Here is a 25,228-nt window from a genome sequence, read left to right on the forward strand (position 1 = left end):
GTCTTGGCAAGCATGCTACCGAATGCACTGCCAATGCAACACCAAATCTTGTACCTTCTATCAGCTCCCACCCAAACTCTTCAAGATCCTCCGTCTTGAAGACACACATCACTCTGTGCATCTCTCTCCTCTCCGACTCTTGCTCTGTCTTCCCCTTCTCGCCTTTCGCCTCTCCTCTGCTCCCTTCTCCTTCTTCTCCTCCTTCATTTCCTCCATGGAGCCCGTCGACCTCGTTCCGTCAGGCTACAGATTCCTTCCCACGGCGGATGAACTCGTGGTCGACTAACTCGCCAACTGGGTCGCCGGCAAACCCCTCCCTGGCCGCGCTGTCGCCTTCGCCGACGTCTACGGCACCGAGCCGTGGAATCTTCTCGGCAGCGATCGGAAGGAGGGCTATTTCTTTGCGGAGCGCCAGCCCAAGGCCAGCGGCGGCTCGCGCGTCGATCGAACGGCCGGCACCGGTTCTTGGCTTCTGAACAGAAGGCAAGAACCCGTCAAGTCCATCGTCGACGGGCGCGAGATCGTGGTGGGAACAAGGAGCTACCTTTCCTTCAAGGACGGCCGGCGGAAGAACTCTGGGTGGACAATGTATGAATACCAGATGTGTTCATCCACCTTCGAGACACGAGTTCTCTGTCACGTGAAGAAGACCTCGTATCAACCCGTCTCCGGCGGCAAGTTCATGAAATCGGTTGAGTCCACGTTCACGGAGGCCGCGACGGAGACGCTCACCGGCGGCAGCAGTTTCGTTGGGCAGAAGAGAAATAGAGAGGAATCTTCTACTCTCTCATCAGCAGCACCTAAGAAGCCATGCCGATGCCGGCGTGTGGTTGCACATTCCAGCGGAGAATTGCAGTCCGACGTCTCACCACCTCCAACCGCGGTGGTGCAACAGCCTTTATCGGCTCCCGTCGTGACACCCCCGGAGAGTCGTTCTTCTTCCTCGGATACGAAATAATGTTCTTGTTGTTCTAGGATACTACTATGGGTCTCCTATGATGGCACCACCTCAACATGCAGCTCCATCACCCAGGAGAATCGGCTTTCTTGGAAGAATGATCAAAGTGTTCATGGTTTCTTGGTTTTTTGCTTTTAAAGATTTGTTCTAATACTCTATAAACAAAACTTTTTATTTCTTTGTTTTTCTATTTTTTTTATGATAAAAATAGTTAACATTAGAGGAATATTTTCTTTAATTGATGAATAAAAATTAAATGAAACAGTGAAATTTAAACAAAATGCTTCTTGTTTGTGTGAGTTTTTGAGAACCGTTTGAATCATTCCTTATTCAAAACGTTTCTCAAAAACTAAAAATGCATCTCATTACGATTCTAATTCACTTTATTTGTTGCATTGGCTTTCTTGGAAGAATGATTAGTGATCAAAGTGTTCATAGTTTTTGCTCTTTGCATTGGTTTTCTTGAAAGAATGATTAGTGATTAAGTGTTCATGGCTTTTTGGTTTTTGCTCTTAAAGATTTGTCCGAAATACTCTATAACCAAAACATTTTGTTTCTTTGTTTATCTATTTTTTTGTGTGATAAAACCTTCAGTTTCTTGGAAGAATGATTAGTGATCAAGTGTTCATGGTTTCTTGGTTTTTTGTTCTTAAAGATTTGTTCTAATACTCTGTAACCAAAACCTCTTTTTTCTGTTTTTTTGTGTGACAAAAATAACCAACATTAGAGGAATATTATCTTTAACTGACGAACAACGATTAAGTGGAACAGTAAAAAATTAAACATGATTTGCATGTTATATAAAAAAGCGGTTCTGAAGACATTTGAATCTCATTACAATTCTAATTTCACTTTATTCTTTTGTATTGTATAGTGAACGTTTTTTAAAATATTAAAATCAAAGATAAAATATTCTATTTCCATATTATTAATGAAAGACTATCGATGATAGCTAGCTAGCGAGAGAACGACATCAAGATAAATACCAATACCTATTAGGGTAGATGATCCGTTTTACATCTTGTTTTAAATCTTAGCATGTAACATATTTGGTCGGTTCCTAATGTAGATGACTTGAGGGGAATATTGTTTTTTTTTTTTTGCTGCTTATTTATCAAGATATAGCTATAAAATATATTTCGTTTCATCACTAATTTGCCTTTAGCAACAAAATATATTGCATCTCCAATATTGATTGGAGCAACAATAAGATCTTCCATTACTAGTAAAACTCTTCAGCAAGAATTTTATATTTTCTAGTGAAAACAGTTATTTTCTCATTTAAAGGTTAATTTATGTAATTTGGTGGTATTTTAATCATCAAGATCTTGTACTTGTTTGACAGGAATATAAATACCGATTCACTTACAGGAATATAAATACTGATTCACATCGGCGAAGCGGTGATGAGGCAGCACTGCTATAGTGGCGAAGCTGCGAAGAGGAAGTGCCGCAATAGCATCGCAGCGACGAAGAGGCAAGAAGGACTCTCCGATGCATGGATAAAACACACCAAAAAGTGCAAGAAGGACGATGAATATCGTAATAGTTATGAGATAGAAGTATCAGATGATATTAACAGAAATTAGCACTAGAAGAGTTTAGTGAGAGCTCTTACAACACTACAAGCTGAGTTTCGGAACAAACTATAGTTGAAAAAAAGACATGTTTCTTCAAAAATCAAAAGATATCTCCATCTAGACTCCATACTAAGAGAATGTCTTCACGATATTAGTATTTTAGTAAAAAATAAAAATTAAACGTAAGAAAATATGCTACAAAAAGGAAAATCATGGAGTTTATATATCTTACTTTACAAAATCATTTTTTCGCACAAGCATGAGAAATATGCTTCAAAAGGAAATATGCACCATTTAGGACACCTTTTCATTTTTATGGCTTTGGTCAGAGAACCTCAAGCTCCCAGATAATACATCGTAGATCGATAAGACGAGAAGATCTAAAAACTAAATTGTCTCTCAAATTATATTGCACTTACATTTACTTAATCATATCTAGATCTACATGAATGTAGAAAATGCTGACGTGTTGATAAATGACATCTAAAAGCTTATTTTTCCTTGTAGCCATAACATAATCAAATATTGTAGCCGACTTGACTTTTTCCTTGGCTGACTTCACAAAGTCAAATAAATGTAAGTCTTACGTAGAACAAGTTATATTATATATATTATTTTTTCCTTGAGATCATATTGAAATTACTCGATGTTAAATTTTTGGATTGTCATAGTGTCCTCCACTCAGGTACCTAATATCCTCATTTATAGTGTTTTTGATATCGGATCGGATTAATGGTATGGATGATGTTAAATCATGTAAGTATGCCAAAGCTTTGAACTCTTTGGTTTATTTGTTCATATCTATGTATGGAAGAGGAAAGACATAAGGAATATCTGCTACCCATATAATAAATTTTTATACCAACTCCATGGAAACTCTTGAAAATTGTGTGAATTAAAATGAATGAAATAACATTGGATTGGATGTTGTTCAAACGATGAACTAAAGTACCACCTTAATGTATGTCATTATTAGAAAACCACAAATCAACTCATAATAACTAAATGACAATAGAAGCATTTCATTTACAAATATGTTCAAGCATAAGAGTTTCAAGATGTAAAAATAGATTGCAATGTCTATGATCAGATCAACCGAATGGTAGAATTCTCTGAGAGAAATGAGAAGGTCATATATTAATCTTGGAGCATCCACTTACCCAAAGAATCCCTTCGAGTTGTATATAGAAGGAGTTCGCTTTGTAAACAGCAATGCTAGAAGTCAGAGCATATATGACATGAGAACTATGAAAATGGCTCACCGATCGATTGTATGGATAAGAACACGCCAGCAAGTGCAATAAGATGAATATTGTATTAGATTCTATTAACAAGAATTTGCACTAAAAGATCATAGTATGAGTTCTTACAACATGAAACTGCTACAACATTGAAGCACACCAAAGCGAAGATTTTTTAAGCTCTGACATGATGCAAAGTCTAAACTCCCTAATATTTGATTCTATGGAAAAAGAACTATTGCAAAATCAAGATAAAGCAAAGGTAAAATACAAAAACACTACCGTGTGTAAATCATGTGAAAGTTATCGTGTTCCAAACTCAGAAATCCCTAACTTATACGAGAGATCAAAGATTTTATTTAAAAATAACTATCAACAAATTAATATTTTAAAATTATATAATATTATTACAAATATTTATAACGATCATTCTAATACTCATATTTTAACTTCTCAATAAAGGATATCATTGCTCACAAAACTCAACAAGTTACTGACAATATACAGCAGAAATTGTTACTGACAATATACACTTACATAAGGGAACGTAAAACAAAGTAACTAAAAATAACAGGCCTAAACAGTATTACTACCGGAGATTCCCACTTAAAAGCTCAATGATCACTAACAGATGAATGAGGATACATTTATGTGTCACTTCAGTCGCCAATAAAAAGATTGATATCAGTTCAAAAATCATTGCCTTACTTACCAATATGAAAAGGGTAATCTTATTTCTGGAACATATCATCTTATTTCTGGAACATAGATGAGAGGCAGAAGAAGAAGAAGAAGGAAACAAGAGATCTATGTAGACATAGATGAGAGGCAGAAGAAGAAGAAGAAGAAGAAGAAGAAGAAGAAGGAAACAAGAGATCTATGTAGCCATTTAGTTTCTAATTAAATATATAATACGAATTAATTCGGAATCCGAAATCCGTAATCCGAAACCCGCCCACTGCCTCTATATACGTCTACACGCTTTCTTCTCCCACTCCCACTCTGTGTCTCCGCCTTCGTTTCCTCTCCTCTCTTCCAGAAACAACCATCGTTTTCCGTCGTACATGGATCCCGTCGACCTCGTTCCGTCAGGCTACAGGTTCGTTCCCACGGCGGAGGAACTCGTGGTCGACTACCTCGCCAACTGGGTCTCCGGCACACCCCTCCCTGGCCGCGCTGTCGCCTTCGCCGACGTCTACGGCACCGAGCCTTGGAATCTTCTCGGCAGCGATCGGCAGGAGGGCTATTTCTTTGCGGAGCGCCAGCCCAAGGCCAGCGGCTGCTCGCGCGTCGATCGAACGGCCGGCACCGGTTCTTGGCTTCTGAACAGAAGGCAAGAACCCGTCAAGTCCATCGTCGACGGGCGCGAGATCGTGGTGGGAAGAAGGAGCTACCTTTCCTTCAAGGACGGCCGGCGGAAGAACTCCGGGTGGGTAATGTATGAATACGAGATGTGTTCATCCACCTTCGAGACACGAGTTCTCTGTCACGTGAAGAAGAGCTCGTATCAACCCGTCTCCGGCGGCAAGTTCATGAAATCAGCTGAGTCCACGTTCACGGAGACCGCGACGGAGACGCTCACCGGCGGCAGCAGTTTCGTTGGGCAGAAGAGAAATAGAGAGGAATCTTCTACTCTCTCATCAGCAGCACCCAAGAAGCCATGCCGGGGGTTGGTTGCACATTCCAACGGAGCATTCCAGTCCGACCTCTCACCACCTCCGACCGCGGTGGTGCAACAGCTCTTATTGGCTCCCGTCGTGACAACCCTGGAGAGTCATCTTTCCTCCATCGACTCCGTGGCACCGAACGAAGCCGGAGTCCCAGCCGCCACCCCATCGTCAACGGACGTTGGTGGAGGTGACGTCGGGATAACTGCGGAAGAACTCGAAGCATTTGACCTCGGGATGACTGCGGAGGAACTCAAAGCATTCTTGGCTTCGCCTTCGTCGTCGGTCGATCTTGGCGGTGATCAGCACTGCACCGACGATGCTTTCTTTACCAGAGAGGTTGATGCTCTCTTGATGTCCGATGCCACCGACACAGTCTCGACTACCATCCCCAAGGCCTCGCCGTCAGGCCACGTCGATGTTCTCTTGATGCCCGATGACACTCGGATAGATTCGACCACGGTCGCAGAGGCTTCCTCGTCGATCGACTTCGTCGTGTGTGAGCAGACGTACTGCACCGATGGTCCCTTCTTCGCGAGCCTGGAAGACGTCCATGCCTTCTTGATGTCCGATGACACCTTCCCAGGGGCCTCGCTGTCATCCTCAACCGGCCTTGCCGCGGAGCAAATGGAGTGCGCGGACAATGCCCGCTCGATAACCCCGAAAGAGTTGCAAGCCTGCATGATGTCTGATTCTACCACGGTCGAAAAGGCTTCGACGTCATCGTCGGACGACAAGAGATTGAAGCCTTCATGAAGTTCGATGACACCCCAATGGATTCGACTATGATCTCGTGGTTGGAGCAGTAGCTTTGTTTGTATGGAAAATACTGTTTGTTCATGTATATCATAATAATGGAAGGAAAAGAAAACATATGTTCATGTAAAAATTGGCCAATAACACGATTCATTTTTCATCCCAACCCATGTATTGTTGTCTCCTTTGATGCGATGTTGGTCTCCATAGGATGGTATAACGAATGAACCAGCAATCTGATAGAGAGAGAGAGGTCACAGTTTTCTCCCAATGCATCAACATACCATAGTGGGCAAGCATCCTATTTGCCCACCATCCTCTATCATCAACTTCTCTCAAAGTTCGAAATTGCTGGTTTAGATGATTGGTATTTGACCTGGAAATACAAAAACATGAGGCACAATTGGGAACTGATGATGTTCTTTTTATGCATCCAAAAAGATAACTAGTTTTCATTAGTGTAATTGATTGCTCATTCATTTGACTTAAACCATGAATGATCAACCAAAGAGCAAAAGAATAGAAATGAGATGCAACTACTGCATTTACAGTGCTAATTCCTGTGGTACACACAAACCTTGACACTGCTAATTCACTCACTGATCATATATTTAGCAACATCTACACACCACTAATGCTAGCACACTCACTGATCATATATTTAGCAACATCTACACACCACTGTCAAATGGGCAATAACTATACAACCCCACCAAATTGAGATTTCTACAGCATGGAGATCATCAGTGTAGTTTCAGTTAAAAAAACTAGAATCTATTCTCTCGATGCTCAAGCAAACGATAGCTCGATTGTCCCTGTTGATATTTCGATACAATAGATAGGTTTGGAAGTTAGAGCAAGTCTGTACATAGGAGGCCACCATCAATGCCAATCTCTACAACATCAGTTGCACAGGTATGCACATCCCTTGGAGCACTGCACCATTAGACATCTTCCCCATAGGTACCTCCAGCAATTAGGTTTCCTGCGTCTAATCCCACAGCAACAGTTGGTCGTGAATGTGGTGCTTGTAGTGGCAGTAGCCTCCCTATGTATGTCTTCTCTAAAGCGATAACAACAATCATAAATTATTAGTATATAAGCAGAGTCTGTAAACAACACTATCGTAAAATCAGATCAGTTCCAATAAAAATTTTCTTATCCAGCAAAGTCTACGGTATTCACTTTGGTGAGTGCAAAAAAGAAGTCAAATGACACTTTGAATTCATGAAAGTGAATAAGGAATTGACAATATATTCCAAACTGATCAGTGAATGCAGAAATTAAGCATAGCATCTGACAGGAATCAATAAATTTAAGAAACTGATAGACTATTTAATGTAAGTTCAAAGTTTCTGATACAATGGAAAAACATTAACCAAATTCAATCCATTGCTAAGGATACAATTGCCACTACTTTACAAAGAAAGCTTTTCAATCCTTCTCAACAGAAAGAATCAAACCAACGATTGTTTGCAGCATAAAACGTGATGAATTTAAGACAAAGCACTTGCATGAATTACAAAAACTGGGCAATTGACCATTTTCATTTTGTTAATGTTCTGCATCAAAAGCTTAAATGAATCAATATATAACACCTCCAAAGCAAGTAAAATGCAAAGTATAAATCAATATACAAGTGAAAAGCATGTTAAATGAGGATGGTTAAATGGGACAAGATAAAAGTTCAGCTTGCATTGCTTCGAAAGAAAATTTTAGAGGACTCAAAACATCAAGTTAATGATTGTGGGCTTATCTAGCCCTATAAACCATTACAATTATTCTTCTATTTTTGATACGATGCTAATCGAGATAATTTTGATGACTGAACTTACTTAGCTTACATTCAAGAATTAATTCAGCAACAATGCATATAGTGAATTCATAGTTGACATCCAATATCTGATTTCATTTCACAAAAAAAAAAAAATTGGCACAGAAATTGGTTAATTGCAAAGAAACTACTGAATGATGTTGTGATGTGTCCCACATAATTTTGATAGATCTGTCTTACATATTCAAACATAATTTTTGTGACATCGGTAATCAACATTAATATGATTTATAGCAAGCATCTATACCTTCATTTACCAAATTCAATCAAACTAAAGCCTGCCGGATATTTTCAAAGAAAAAGAATTACACTATGATGGATAATGTACTAAAAGTTTTGACTATGACACAATTGAAGAAAACACATTGGATCAAGATCAGAATAACATTTTACAACTAAAATCCACATCATGCATTCTTGCTTCAATAAAAAGATGCCTTTACAACTTTATTATGATACATATATATATAAGAAAATAATGTATTTGTTGTTGTAGGATACTACCATGGGTCTCCTATGTTGGCACCACCTCAACATGCAACTCCATCACCCAAGAGAAGTGGCTTTTTGGAAGGATGATTAGTGATCAAGTGTTCATGGCTTCTTCATTTCTGCTCTTAAAGATTTGTTATAATACTCTGTAACCAAAAAGCTTTTGTTTCTGTGTTTGTCTGTTTTTTGTGTAATAAAAGTACTCAATATTAGAGGAATATTATCTTTAACCGATGAACAAAGATTAACGGAACTGTAGAAATTAGATATGATTTGCATATTGGACGGATGATCTGTTTTGCATCTTGTTCCAGATCTCAGCATGTAACCTATTTGGTCAGTTCTTACTGTAGAGCTTTTATGTAGAAGAGGAACTTTGATTTGTAAAACATATATTTTGAAGAGTTCGCTTGAGATGGAGTTGCTAAATAAACTATAAATGACCATCTAAAATATTTTTTTTAAAACTATCGAAAATTTAAATAATGTTGTTGGTGCAGCTAAAACAAACTTATAACTAAAATTTTTATTATATTGCATTGGTATAATTGTTAATGTTCTGCATCAAAAGCTTAAATGAATCAATATATAACACCTCTAAAGCAAGTAAAATGCAAAGTATAAATCAATAGACAAGTGAAAAGCATGTTAAATGAGGATGGTTCCAACCAGATAAAAGTTCAGTTTGCATTGCTTTGAAAGAAAATTTTAGAGGACTTAAAACATCAAGTTAATGATTGTGGGCTTATCTAGCCCTATAAACCATCACAATTATTCTTCCACTTCTGATACGATGCTAATCGAGATAATTTTGGTGACTGAACTTACTTAGCATACATTCAAGAAATTATTCAGCAACAATGCATATAGTGTATTCACGGTTCACAACCAATATCTGATTTCATTTCACAAAAAAAAAAAAAAAGAATTCGGCACAGAAATTGGTTAATTGCAATGAAAGTACTGAATGATGTTGTGATGTGTCCCACATAATTTTGATAGATCTGTCTTACATATTCAAACACAATTTTTGTGGCATCGGTAATCAACATTAATATGATTTATAGCAAGCATCTACACCTTCATTTACCAAATTCAATCAAACTAAAGCCTGTCGGATATTATCAAAGAAAAAGAATTACACTATGATGGATAATGCACTAAAAGTTTTGATTATGACACAATTGAAAAAAACACATTAGATCAAGATCAGAATAATATTTTATAACTAAAATCCACACAGTATATATGTATATTCAGTAACAAGTGAGGCCACCGAAATCTAGAAGAGGCCCCAATAACCAAAAAACTAAATAATGGACACCCATATTTAGATATCATGTATTCTTGCTTCAATATTTTTTGCTGCATATTTATCAGGATATAGCTACAAAATATATTTTTTTTCATCACTAATTTTGCCTTTAGCAACAAAATATATTTCATCTCCAATATTGATTGTAGCAACAAGAGCTTCCATTACTAGTAAAACTCTACAGCAGGAATTTTATATTTTTCAGTGAAAAAGTTATTTTCTCATTTAAAGGTTAACTTTATATAATTTGGAGGTATTTTAATCATCAAGATCTTGTACTTGTTTGACAGGAATATAAATAGTGATTCACTTACAATGTATACTTTAGAGCAGAAAGTCAATTTTCTTAATAGGAAAAGTCAAAACTTTTTCTTTTTTTTAAATTAGAGAAGACTAGAAACTTATGCCCACAGGTTTTACCAAGGACAAATTTTTCCCTAACTAGCTTTTAAAACAACGCAAATTTAATTGAAAGAAAACAATGTTAATAAATAAAACTGCACCAAAAATGAGATCACAAAATAAACTGCCTACTTTTATTTATTTTGTGAAATGGAGATCACTTACTATGGTTTTTGTGATGATTTCTCCACTAATTAGAAAGCTTTGTTTTGCAGCCTTGCTGCCCTTGCTGCTGGTTTCTTACTGATGAGTGCTGCTTGGATCCAGCCATCCTATTTGTCGGCAGATATCAGTGCTCGATCTTGAAGCATTTTCTGCCTTTGAACACACTTGAAGTATCTGCTCGGAAGCTGCAATCAAAATTTCAGGCTTGAAAGTGTTTCTGCATCCAAGAAAGACCAATGTAACTAAAATTGCTAAAAAATTCAAGAAGATGAGTAAAAAATATTGTAGTCAAAGAAAGAGGCAGACTTCATACATGTCAAAGCAGAACGAGAAATTGACATGGCAAACCACACAAAGTCCCGAAGACAGAACTGTGAAGCACTTCACGAAATGCAATGCCAATGGATAGCCCATACAAGATCAAATCTTGCACTAATGATAGGTTCCGTCGGCTCCGACCCTCGAACCACAAGCCAACACCAGTGCAGATATCTCCATCTTCGTTAGTCCAATAAGCTATCAGGTAATCAAGCAGAAAGCAGATGATCAATGTCCTTTCTTTAAAAGATATGTCAGTCTTTTTACATAAAACAGAATATGAAAACTCTACATCTAATTCTTTATCCTCTGAGATATCCATAATAATGTTGGACATTGATCTATATGACCCTATCATCATTGTAAAGAATATTGAAATGGATGTGTTTAAAGAACAAGTGATTTTGTTTGCCCGAATCAGTCTTGTCCCACTAAGTGTTGCCCAAGAATCCCCATAGAGGCATATCATCATAATACATTTCAAAGTAGTAGTCCCTTGAATACAGCATGATGTCTGTACTTTGCAACATCTTCTTTTGATAAGTTTTTGTTACAAAGAGACTTTGACTGCTTTTCCTCCATAAAATTTAACTCATATGGAGCAGTGACCAAATTGACAAGTTTTTGTTACAAAGAGACTTTGACTGCTTTTCCTCCAGAAAATTTAACTATATGGAGCATTGACCAAACGATCACCAATTAGAACTTCCCCAATAGCTTCTTTTGATCTAATAAATCAGCAAAGTTAGTATTCCCAACAGACTCATGCAGCTTAGTAGTCAGTGGAACAGTAAGGATAGTCAAGAACGAGCAGAATGACAAGTCATAGTAAGCATGTGTCTCACTGCAGATGCAAAAAGGAAAGGACTGTCATATTTAAGAGACACTGAAAAAAGACAATTTTATTGATAGGAAAAAGTCAAAAAAAAAAAAATAATAATTAGGGAAGAGTGGAAATATATGGCCACAGGTTTTGCTAAGGACAATTTTTTCCCTAATTAGCTTCTGAAACAAGGCAAGTTTAATCGAAAGAAAATAACGTTTAACAATAAATCTGCATGAAAAAATGAGATCACAAAATAAACTGCACACTTGTATTTCTTCGGTGAAATGGAGATCACTTACTATGGTTTTTGTTATGATTTCTCCACTCGAGAGAAGAGTGTTCCGTTGCTGCCCTATGCTGCTGCTTTCTTATTGATGAGTGCTGCCGAAGAAGAAGAAAAATAAAAAGGAGGAGAAGAAGTGCGTCGGAAACAGCGGTAGCGTCGAAGGGTGGAAGCTAACAGTTATAACAGCGGCATATAGCCGAAAGGGCAACATTGCAGCGGCGAAGAGGCAACGCTACTGTTTCGTTGTGTGTAGAGAGAGCCGCTGCCTCTTCACCATAAGATCTGGGACCCATAGCGGTGAAGGGGGCGGCAACATTGGAGCTGCGAAGAGGCAACGCTACTATTTCGTTGTGTAGAGCTGCTGCGTCTTCCCCCAACACAACCCCCAAACACCCTCCCCACCTTCTCCCTATTTATTATTATGATTCAACCACATGATATTTATATTATAATAATATACACAGTAAAAGAAGATGAATATGCCACATAGACTCATATTAAGACCACGAAGAATGACTATTACGTCAATATCAAATGATTTATTATTATTATTATTAATGTTAATTTAAAAAAGCAAATAATATTGCTAAAATTGCTAAAAAAAATCTGAGTAAAAAGATTGTAGTCAAAACAAGAGGCGGACTTCATAAATGTGGAAACAGAACGAGAAACTGACGTGGCAAACCACACGAAGTCCTCAAGGCATAGCACCGTGAACTACTTCGCCTGGCAGTCTTGGCAAGCATGCTACCGAATGCACTGCCAATGCAACACCAAATCTTGTACCTTCTATCAGCTCCCACCCAAACTCTTCAAGATCCTCCGTCTTGAAGACACACATCACTCTGTGCATCTCTCTCCTCTCCGACTCTTGCTCTGTCTTCCCCTTCTCGCCTTTCGCCTCTCCTCTGCTCCCTTCTCCTTCTTCTCCTCCTTCATTTCCTCCATGGAGCCCGTCGACCTCGTTCCGTCAGGCTACAGATTCCTTCCCACGGCGGATGAACTCGTGGTCGACTAACTCGCCAACTGGGTCGCCGGCAAACCCCTCCCTGGCCGCGCTGTCGCCTTCGCCGACGTCTACGGCACCGAGCCGTGGAATCTTCTCGGCAGCGATCGGAAGGAGGGCTATTTCTTTGCGGAGCGCCAGCCCAAGGCCAGCGGCGGCTCGCGCGTCGATCGAACGGCCGGCACCGGTTCTTGGCTTCTGAACAGAAGGCAAGAACCCGTCAAGTCCATCGTCGACGGGCGCGAGATCGTGGTGGGAACAAGGAGCTACCTTTCCTTCAAGGACGGCCGGCGGAAGAACTCTGGGTGGACAATGTATGAATACCAGATGTGTTCATCCACCTTCGAGACACGAGTTCTCTGTCACGTGAAGAAGACCTCGTATCAACCCGTCTCCGGCGGCAAGTTCATGAAATCGGTTGAGTCCACGTTCACGGAGGCCGCGACGGAGACGCTCACCGGCGGCAGCAGTTTCGTTGGGCAGAAGAGAAATAGAGAGGAATCTTCTACTCTCTCATCAGCAGCACCTAAGAAGCCATGCCGATGCCGGCGTGTGGTTGCACATTCCAGCGGAGAATTGCAGTCCGACGTCTCACCACCTCCAACCGCGGTGGTGCAACAGCCTTTATCGGCTCCCGTCGTGACACCCCCGGAGAGTCGTTCTTCTTCCTCGGATACGAAATAATGTTCTTGTTGTTCTAGGATACTACTATGGGTCTCCTATGATGGCACCACCTCAACATGCAGCTCCATCACCCAGGAGAATCGGCTTTCTTGGAAGAATGATCAAAGTGTTCATGGTTTCTTGGTTTTTTGCTTTTAAAGATTTGTTCTAATACTCTATAAACAAAACTTTTTATTTCTTTGTTTTTCTATTTTTTTTATGATAAAAATAGTTAACATTAGAGGAATATTTTCTTTAATTGATGAATAAAAATTAAATGAAACAGTGAAATTTAAACAAAATGCTTCTTGTTTGTGTGAGTTTTTGAGAACCGTTTGAATCATTCCTTATTCAAAACGTTTCTCAAAAACTAAAAATGCATCTCATTACGATTCTAATTCACTTTATTTGTTGCATTGGCTTTCTTGGAAGAATGATTAGTGATCAAAGTGTTCATAGTTTTTGCTCTTTGCATTGGTTTTCTTGAAAGAATGATTAGTGATTAAGTGTTCATGGCTTTTTGGTTTTTGCTCTTAAAGATTTGTCCGAAATACTCTATAACCAAAACATTTTGTTTCTTTGTTTATCTATTTTTTTGTGTGATAAAACCTTCAGTTTCTTGGAAGAATGATTAGTGATCAAGTGTTCATGGTTTCTTGGTTTTTTGTTCTTAAAGATTTGTTCTAATACTCTGTAACCAAAACCTCTTTTTTCTGTTTTTTTGTGTGACAAAAATAACCAACATTAGAGGAATATTATCTTTAACTGACGAACAACGATTAAGTGGAACAGTAAAAAATTAAACATGATTTGCATGTTATATAAAAAAGCGGTTCTGAAGACATTTGAATCTCATTACAATTCTAATTTCACTTTATTCTTTTGTATTGTATAGTGAACGTTTTTTAAAATATTAAAATCAAAGATAAAATATTCTATTTCCATATTATTAATGAAAGACTATCGATGATAGCTAGCTAGCGAGAGAACGACATCAAGATAAATACCAATACCTATTAGGGTAGATGATCCGTTTTACATCTTGTTTTAAATCTTAGCATGTAACATATTTGGTCGGTTCCTAATGTAGATGACTTGAGGGGAATATTGTTTTTTTTTTTTTGCTGCTTATTTATCAAGATATAGCTATAAAATATATTTCGTTTCATCACTAATTTGCCTTTAGCAACAAAATATATTGCATCTCCAATATTGATTGGAGCAACAATAAGATCTTCCATTACTAGTAAAACTCTTCAGCAAGAATTTTATATTTTCTAGTGAAAACAGTTATTTTCTCATTTAAAGGTTAATTTATGTAATTTGGTGGTATTTTAATCATCAAGATCTTGTACTTGTTTGACAGGAATATAAATACCGATTCACTTACAGGAATATAAATACTGATTCACATCGGCGAAGCGGTGATGAGGCAGCACTGCTATAGTGGCGAAGCTGCGAAGAGGAAGTGCCGCAATAGCATCGCAGCGACGAAGAGGCAAGAAGGACTCTCCGATGCATGGATAAAACACACCAAAAAGTGCAAGAAGGACGATGAATATCGTAATAGTTATGAGATAGAAGTATCAGATGATATTAACAGAAATTAGCACTAGAAGAGTTTAGTGAGAGCTCTTACAACACTACAAGCTGAGTTTCGGAACAAACTATAGTTGAAAAAAAGACATGTTTCTTCAAAAATCAAAAGATATCTCCATCTAGACTCCATACTAAGAGAATGTCTTCACGATATTAGTATTTTAGTAAAAAATAAAAATTAAACGTAAGAAAATATGCTACAAAAAGGAAAATCATGGAGTTTATATATCTTACTTTACAAAATCATTTTTTCGCACAAGCATGAGAAATATGCTTCAAAAGGAAATATGCACCATTTAGGACACCTTTTCATTTTTATGGCTTTGGTCAGAGAACCTCAAGCTCCCAGATAATACATCGTAGATCGATAAGACGAGAAGATCTAAAAACTAAATTGTCTCTCAAATTATATTGCACTTACATTTACTTAATCATATCTAGATCTACATGAATGTAGAAAATGCTGACGTGTTGATAAATGACATCTAAAAGCTTATTTTTCCTTGTAGCCATAACATAATCAAATATTGTAGCCGACTTGACTTTTTCCTTGGCTGACTTCACAAAGTCAAATAAATGTAAGTCTTACGTAGAACAAGTTATATTATATATATTATTTTTTCCTTGAGATCATATTGAAATTACTCGATGTTAAATTTTTGGATTGTCATAGTGTCCTCCACTCAGGTACCTAATATCCTCATTTATAGTGTTTTTGATATCGGATCGGATTAATGGTATGGATGATGTTAAATCATGTAAGTATGCCAAAGCTTTGAACTCTTTGGTTTATTTGTTCATATCTATGTATGGAAGAGGAAAGACATAAGGAATATCTGCTACCCATATAATAAATTTTTATACCAACTCCATGGAAACTCTTGAAAATTGTGTGAATTAAAATGAATGAAATAACATTGGATTGGATGTTGTTCAAACGATGAACTAAAGTACCACCTTAATGTATGTCATTATTAGAAAACCACAAATCAACTCATAATAACTAAATGACAATAGAAGCATTTCATTTACAAATATGTTCAAGCATAAGAGTTTCAAGATGTAAAAATAGATTGCAATGTCTATGATCAGATCAACCGAATGGTAGAATTCTCTGAGAGAAATGAGAAGGTCATATATTAATCTTGGAGCATCCACTTACCCAAAGAATCCCTTCGAGTTGTATATAGAAGGAGTTCGCTTTGTAAACAGCAATGCTAGAAGTCAGAGCATATATGACATGAGAACTATGAAAATGGCTCACCGATCGATTGTATGGATAAGAACACGCCAGCAAGTGCAATAAGATGAATATTGTATTAGATTCTATTAACAAGAATTTGCACTAAAAGATCATAGTATGAGTTCTTACAACATGAAACTGCTACAACATTGAAGCACACCAAAGCGAAGATTTTTTAAGCTCTGACATGATGCAAAGTCTAAACTCCCTAATATTTGATTCTATGGAAAAAGAACTATTGCAAAATCAAGATAAAGCAAAGGTAAAATACAAAAACACTACCGTGTGTAAATCATGTGAAAGTTATCGTGTTCCAAACTCAGAAATCCCTAACTTATACGAGAGATCAAAGATTTTATTTAAAAATAACTATCAACAAATTAATATTTTAAAATTATATAATATTATTACAAATATTTATAACGATCATTCTAATACTCATATTTTAACTTCTCAATAAAGGATATCATTGCTCACAAAACTCAACAAGTTACTGACAATATACAGCAGAAATTGTTACTGACAATATACACTTACATAAGGGAACGTAAAACAAAGTAACTAAAAATAACAGGCCTAAACAGTATTACTACCGGAGATTCCCACTTAAAAGCTCAATGATCACTAACAGATGAATGAGGATACATTTATGTGTCACTTCAGTCGCCAATAAAAAGATTGATATCAGTTCAAAAATCATTGCCTTACTTACCAATATGAAAAGGGTAATCTTATTTCTGGAACATATCATCTTATTTCTGGAACATAGATGAGAGGCAGAAGAAGAAGAAGAAGGAAACAAGAGATCTATGTAGACATAGATGAGAGGCAGAAGAAGAAGAAGAAGAAGAAGAAGAAGAAGAAGGAAACAAGAGATCTATGTAGCCATTTAGTTTCTAATTAAATATATAATACGAATTAATTCGGAATCCGAAATCCGTAATCCGAAACCCGCCCACTGCCTCTATATACGTCTACACGCTTTCTTCTCCCACTCCCACTCTGTGTCTCCGCCTTCGTTTCCTCTCCTCTCTTCCAGAAACAACCATCGTTTTCCGTCGTACATGGATCCCGTCGACCTCGTTCCGTCAGGCTACAGGTTCGTTCCCACGGCGGAGGAACTCGTGGTCGACTACCTCGCCAACTGGGTCGCCGGCACACCCCTCCCTGGCCGGGCTGTCGCCTTCGCCGACGTCTACGGCACCGAGCCGTGGAATCTTCTCGGCAGCGATCGGCAGGAGGGTTATTTTTTTGCGGAGCGCCAGCCCAAGGCCAGCGGCTGCTCGCGCGTCGATCGAACGGCCGGCACAGGTTCTTGGCTTCTGAACAGAAGGCAAGAACCCGTCAAGTCCATCGTCGACGGGCGCGAGATCGTGGTGGGAAGAAGGAGCTACCTTTCCTTCAAGGACGGCCGGCGGAAGAACTCCGGGTGGGTAATGTATGAATACGAGATGTGTTCATCCACCTTCGAGACACGAGTTCTCTGTCACGTGAAGAAGAGCTCGTATCAACCCGTCTCCGGCGGCAAGTTCATGAAATCAGCTGAGTCCACGTTCACGGAGACCGCGACGGAGACGCTCACCGGCGGCAGCAGTTTCGTTGGGCGGAAGAGAAATAGAGAGGAATCTTCTACTCTCTCATCAGCAGCACCCAAGAAGCCATGCCGGGGGTTGGTTGCACATTCCAACGGAGCATTCCAGTCCGACCTCTCACCACCTCCGACCGCGGTGGTGCAACAGCTCTTATTGGCTCCCGTCGTGACAACCCTGGAGAGTCATCTTTCCTCCATCGACTCCGTGGCACCGAACGAAGCCGGAGTCCCAGCCGCCACCCCATCGTCAACGGACGTTGGTGGAGGTGACGTCGGGATAACTGCGGAAGAACTCGAAGCATTTGACCTCGGGATGACTGCGGAGGAACTCAAAGCATTCTTGGCTTCGCCTTCGTCGTCGGTCGATCTTGGCGGTGATCAGCACTGCACCGACGATGCTTTCTTTACCAGAGAGGTTGATGCTCTCTTGATGTCCGATGCCACCGACACAGTCTCGACTACCATCCCCAAGGCCTCGCCGTCAGGCCACGTCGATGTTCTCTTGATGCCCGATGACACTCGGATAGATTCGACCACGGTCGCAGAGGCTTCCTCGTCGATCGACTTCGTCGTGTGTGAGCAGACGTACTGCACCGATGGTCCCTTCTTCGCGAGCCTGGAAGACGTCCATGCCTTCTTGATGTCCGATGACACCTTCCCAGGGGCCTCGCTGTCATCCTCAACCGGCCTTGCCGCGGAGCAAATGGAGTGCGCGGACAATGCCCGCTCGATAACCCCGAAAGAGTTGCAAGCCTGCATGATGTCTGATTCTACCACGGTCGAAAAGGCTTCGACGTCATCGTCGGACGACAAGAGATTGAAGCCTTCATGAAGTTCGATGACACCCCAATGGATTCGACTATGATCTCGTGGTTGGAGCAGTAGCTTTGTTTGTATGGAAAATACTGTTTGTTCATGTATATCATAATAATGGAAGGAAAAGAAAACATATGTTCATGTAAAAATTGGCCAATAACACGATTCATTTTTCATCCCAACCCATGTATTGTTGTCTCCTTTGATGCGATGTTGGTCTCCATAGGATGGTATAACGAATGAACCAGCAATCTGATAGAGAGAGAGAGGTCACAGTTTTCTCCCAATGCATCAACATACCATAGTGGGCAAGCATCCTATTTGCCCACCATCCTCTATCATCAACTTCTCTCAAAGTTCGAAATTGCTGGTTTAGATGATTGGTATTTGACCTGGAAATACAAAAACATGAGGCACAATTGGGAACTGATGATGTTCTTTTTATGCATCCAAAAAGATAACTAGTTTTCATTAGTGTAATTGATTGCTCATTCATTTGACTTAAACCATGAATGATCAACCAAAGAGCAAAAGAATAGAAATGAGATGCAACTACTGCATTTACAGTGCTAATTCCTGTGGTACACACAAACCTTGACACTGCTAATTCACTCACTGATCATATATTTAGCAACATCTACACACCACTAATGCTAGCACACTCACTGATCATATATTTAGCAACATCTACACACCACTGTCAAATGGGCAATAACTATACAACCCCACCAAATTGAGATTTCTACAGCATGGAGATCATCAGTGTAGTTTCAGTTAAAAAAACTAGAATCTATTCTCTCGATGCTCAAGCAAACGATAGCTCGATTGTCCCTGTTGATATTTCGATACAATAGATAGGTTTGGAAGTTAGAGCAAGTCTGTACATAGGAGGCCACCATCAATGCCAATCTCTACAACATCAGTTGCACAGGTATGCACATCCCTTGGAGCACTGCACCATTAGACATCTTCCCCATAGGTACCTCCAGCAATTAGGTTTCCTGCGTCTAATCCCACAGCAACAGTTGGTCGTGAATGTGGTGCTTGTAGTGGCAGTAGCCTCCCTATGTATGTCTTCTCTAAAGCGATAACAACAATCATAAATTATTAGTATATAAGCAGAGTCTGTAAACAACACTATCGTAAAATCAGATCAGTTCCAATAAAAATTTTCTTATCCAGCAAAGTCTACGGTATTCACTTTGGTGAGTGCAAAAAAGAAGTCAAATGACACTTTGAATTCATGAAAGTGAATAAGGAATTGACAATATATTCCAAACTGATCAGTGAATGCAGAAATTAAGCATAGCATCTGACAGGAATCAATAAATTTAAGAAACTGATAGACTATTTAATGTAAGTTCAAAGTTTCTGATACAATGGAAAAACATTAACCAAATTCAATCCATTGCTAAGGATACAATTGCCACTACTTTACAAAGAAAGCTTTTCAATCCTTCTCAACAGAAAGAATCAAACCAACGATTGTTTGCAGCATAAAACGTGATGAATTTAAGACAAAGCACTTGCATGAATTACAAAAACTGGGCAATTGACCATTTTCATTTTGTTAATGTTCTGCATCAAAAGCTTAAATGAATCAATATATAACACCTCCAAAGCAAGTAAAATGCAAAGTATAAATCAATATACAAGTGAAAAGCATGTTAAATGAGGATGGTTAAATGGGACAAGATAAAAGTTCAGCTTGCATTGCTTCGAAAGAAAATTTTAGAGGACTCAAAACATCAAGTTAATGATTGTGGGCTTATCTAGCCCTATAAACCATTACAATTATTCTTCTATTTTTGATACGATGCTAATCGAGATAATTTTGATGACTGAACTTACTTAGCTTACATTCAAGAATTAATTCAGCAACAATGCATATAGTGAATTCATAGTTGACATCCAATATCTGATTTCATTTCACAAAAAAAAAAAAATTGGCACAGAAATTGGTTAATTGCAAAGAAACTACTGAATGATGTTGTGATGTGTCCCACATAATTTTGATAGATCTGTCTTACATATTCAAACATAATTTTTGTGACATCGGTAATCAACATTAATATGATTTATAGCAAGCATCTATACCTTCATTTACCAAATTCAATCAAACTAAAGCCTGCCGGATATTTTCAAAGAAAAAGAATTACACTATGATGGATAATGTACTAAAAGTTTTGACTATGACACAATTGAAGAAAACACATTGGATCAAGATCAGAATAACATTTTACAACTAAAATCCACATCATGCATTCTTGCTTCAATAAAAAGATGCCTTTACAACTTTATTATGATACATATATATATAAGAAAATAATGTATTTGTTGTTGTAGGATACTACCATGGGTCTCCTATGTTGGCACCACCTCAACATGCAACTCCATCACCCAAGAGAAGTGGCTTTTTGGAAGGATGATTAGTGATCAAGTGTTCATGGCTTCTTCATTTCTGCTCTTAAAGATTTGTTATAATACTCTGTAACCAAAAAGCTTTTGTTTCTGTGTTTGTCTGTTTTTTGTGTAATAAAAGTACTCAATATTAGAGGAATATTATCTTTAACCGATGAACAAAGATTAACGGAACTGTAGAAATTAGATATGATTTGCATATTGGACGGATGATCTGTTTTGCATCTTGTTCCAGATCTCAGCATGTAACCTATTTGGTCAGTTCTTACTGTAGAGCTTTTATGTAGAAGAGGAACTTTGATTTGTAAAACATATATTTTGAAGAGTTCGCTTGAGATGGAGTTGCTAAATAAACTATAAATGACCATCTAAAATATTTTTTTTAAAACTATCGAAAATTTAAATAATGTTGTTGGTGCAGCTAAAACAAACTTATAACTAAAATTTTTATTATATTGCATTGGTATAATTGTTAATGTTCTGCATCAAAAGCTTAAATGAATCAATATATAACACCTCTAAAGCAAGTAAAATGCAAAGTATAAATCAATAGACAAGTGAAAAGCATGTTAAATGAGGATGGTTCCAACCAGATAAAAGTTCAGTTTGCATTGCTTTGAAAGAAAATTTTAGAGGACTTAAAACATCAAGTTAATGATTGTGGGCTTATCTAGCCCTATAAACCATCACAATTATTCTTCCACTTCTGATACGATGCTAATCGAGATAATTTTGGTGACTGAACTTACTTAGCATACATTCAAGAAATTATTCAGCAACAATGCATATAGTGTATTCACGGTTCACAACCAATATCTGATTTCATTTCACAAAAAAAAAAAAAAAGAATTCGGCACAGAAATTGGTTAATTGCAATGAAAGTACTGAATGATGTTGTGATGTGTCCCACATAATTTTGATAGATCTGTCTTACATATTCAAACACAATTTTTGTGGCATCGGTAATCAACATTAATATGATTTATAGCAAGCATCTACACCTTCATTTACCAAATTCAATCAAACTAAAGCCTGTCGGATATTATCAAAGAAAAAGAATTACACTATGATGGATAATGCACTAAAAGTTTTGATTATGACACAATTGAAAAAAACACATTAGATCAAGATCAGAATAATATTTTATAACTAAAATCCACACAGTATATATGTATATTCAGTAACAAGTGAGGCCACCGAAATCTAGAAGAGGCCCCAATAACCAAAAAACTAAATAATGGACACCCATATTTAGATATCATGTATTCTTGCTTCAATATTTTTTGCTGCATATTTATCAGGATATAGCTACAAAATATATTTTTTTTCATCACTAATTTTGCCTTTAGCAACAAAATATATTTCATCTCCAATATTGATTGTAGCAACAAGAGCTTCCATTACTAGTAAAACTCTACAGCAGGAATTTTATATTTTTCAGTGAAAAAGTTATTTTCTCATTTAAAGGTTAACTTTATATAATTTGGAGGTATTTTAATCATCAAGATCTTGTACTTGTTTGACAGGAATATAAATAGTGATTCACTTACAATGTATACTTTAGAGCAGAAAGTCAATTTTCTTAATAGGAAAAGTCAAAACTTTTTCTTTTTTTTAAATTAGAGAAGACTAGAAACTTATGCCCACAGGTTTTACCAAGGACAAATTTTTCCCTAACTAGCTTTTAAAACAACGCAAATTTAATTGAAAGAAAACAATGTTAATAAATAAAACTGCACCAAAAATGAGATCACAAAATAAACTGCCTACTTTTATTTATTTTGTGAAATGGAGATCACTTACTATGGTTTTTGTGATGATTTCTCCACTAATTAGAAAGCTTTGTTTTGCAGCCTTGCTGCCCTTGCTGCTGGTTTCTTACTGATGAGTGCTGCTTGGATCCAGCCATCCTATTTGTCGGCAGATATCAGTGCTCGATCTTGAAGCATTTTCTGCCTTTGAACACACTTGAAGTATCTGCTCGGAAGCTGCAATCAAAATTTCAGGCTTGAAAGTGTTTCTGCATCCAAGAAAGACCAATGTAACTAAAATTGCTAAAAAATTCAAGAAGATGAGTAAAAAATATTGTAGTCAAAGAAAGAGGCAGACTTCATACATGTCAAAGCAGAACGAGAAATTGACATGGCAAACCACACAAAGTCCCGAAGACAGAACTGTGAAGCACTTCACGAAATGCAATGCCAATGGATAGCCCATACAAGATCAAATCTTGCACTAATGATAGGTTCCGTCGGCTCCGACCCTCGAACCACAAGCCAACACCAGTGCAGATATCTCCATCTTCGTTAGTCCAATAAGCTATCAGGTAATCAAGCAGAAAGCAGATGATCAATGTCCTTTCTTTAAAAGATATGTCAGTCTTTTTACATAAAACAGAATATGAAAACTCTACATCTAATTCTTTATCCTCTGAGATATCCATAATAATGTTGGACATTGATCTATATGACCCTATCATCATTGTAAAGAATATTGAAATGGATGTGTTTAAAGAACAAGTGATTTTGTTTGCCCGAATCAGTCTTGTCCCACTAAGTCTTGCCCAAGAATCCCCATAGAGGCATATCATCATAATACATTTCAAAGTAGTAGTCCCTTGAATACAGCATGATGTCTGTACTTTGCAACATCTTCTTTTGATAAGTTTTTGTTACAAAGAGACTTTGACTGCTTTTCCTCCATAAAATTTAACTCATATGGAGCAGTGACCAAATTGACAAGTTTTTGTTACAAAGAGACTTTGACTGCTTTTCCTCCAGAAAATTTAACTATATGGAGCATTGACCAAACGATCACCAATTAGAACTTCCCCAATAGCTTCTTTTGATCTAATAAATCAGCAAAGTTAGTATTCCCAACAGACTCATGCAGCTTAGTAGTCAGTGGAACAGTAAGGATAGTCAAGAACGAGCAGAATGACAAGTCATAGTAAGCATGTGTCTCACTGCAGATGCAAAAAGGAAAGGACTGTCATATTTAAGAGACACTGAAAAAAGACAATTTTATTGATAGGAAAAAGTCAAAAAAAAAAAAATAATAATTAGGGAAGAGTGGAAATATATGGCCACAGGTTTTGCTAAGGACAATTTTTTCCCTAATTAGCTTCTGAAACAAGGCAAGTTTAATCGAAAGAAAATAACGTTTAACAATAAATCTGCATGAAAAAATGAGATCACAAAATAAACTGCACACTTGTATTTCTTCGGTGAAATGGAGATCACTTACTATGGTTTTTGTTATGATTTCTCCACTCGAGAGAAGAGTGTTCCGTTGCTGCCCTATGCTGCTGCTTTCTTATTGATGAGTGCTGCCGAAGAAGAAGAAAAATAAAAAGGAGGAGAAGAAGTGCGTCGGAAACAGCGGTAGCGTCGAAGGGTGGAAGCTAACAGTTATAACAGCGGCATATAGCCGAAAGGGCAACATTGCAGCGGCGAAGAGGCAACGCTACTGTTTCGTTGTGTGTAGAGAGAGCCGCTGCCTCTTCACCATAAGATCTGGGACCCATAGCGGTGAAGGGGGCGGCAACATTGGAGCTGCGAAGAGGCAACGCTACTATTTCGTTGTGTAGAGCTGCTGCGTCTTCCCCCAACACAACCCCCAAACACCCTCCCCACCTTCTCCCTATTTATTATTATGATTCAACCACATGATATTTATATTATAATAATATACACAGTAAAAGAAGATGAATATGCCACATAGACTCATATTAAGACCACGAAGAATGACTATTACGTCAATATCAAATGATTTATTATTATTATTATTAATGTTAATTTAAAAAAGCAAATAATATTGCTAAAATTGCTAAAAAAAATCTGAGTAAAAAGATTGTAGTCAAAACAAGAGGCGGACTTCATAAATGTGGAAACAGAACGAGAAACTGACGTGGCAAACCACACGAAGTCCTCAAGGCATAGCACCGTGAACTACTTCGCCTGGCAGTCTTGGCAAGCATGCTACCGAATGCACTGCCAATGCAACACCAAATCTTGTACCTTCTATCAGCTCCCACCCAAACTCTTCAA

At 37.9% G+C, this 25,228-nt stretch overlaps 2 long non-coding RNA genes across 2 annotated transcripts; both read right to left on the reverse strand.

Moving 5' to 3' along the window:
* Positions 1 to 6,728: 6,728 nt before the first annotated feature.
* On the reverse strand, positions 6,729 to 12,212 carry LOC135609813 (uncharacterized). The gene is made up of 4 exons (XR_010485928.1): positions 11,854 to 12,212; positions 10,724 to 10,926; positions 10,411 to 10,627; positions 6,729 to 7,265 (listed from the first exon to the last, which is right to left on the reverse strand). It is a non-coding gene; the product is annotated as an uncharacterized LOC135609813 (long non-coding RNA).
* A 7,088-nt stretch (positions 12,213 to 19,300) lies between these two features.
* LOC135609814 (uncharacterized) lies at positions 19,301 to 24,784 on the reverse strand. Its single transcript, XR_010485929.1, has 4 exons — positions 24,426 to 24,784; positions 23,296 to 23,498; positions 22,983 to 23,199; positions 19,301 to 19,837 (listed from the first exon to the last, which is right to left on the reverse strand). It is a non-coding gene; the product is annotated as an uncharacterized LOC135609814 (long non-coding RNA).
* Between the last annotated feature and the right edge of the window lie 444 nt (positions 24,785 to 25,228).

This window comes from Musa acuminata, chromosome BXJ2-4 (assembly GCF_036884655.1).
Source record: "Musa acuminata AAA Group cultivar baxijiao chromosome BXJ2-4, Cavendish_Baxijiao_AAA, whole genome shotgun sequence".
NCBI classification, from domain to species: Eukaryota; Viridiplantae; Streptophyta; class Magnoliopsida; order Zingiberales; family Musaceae; genus Musa; species Musa acuminata.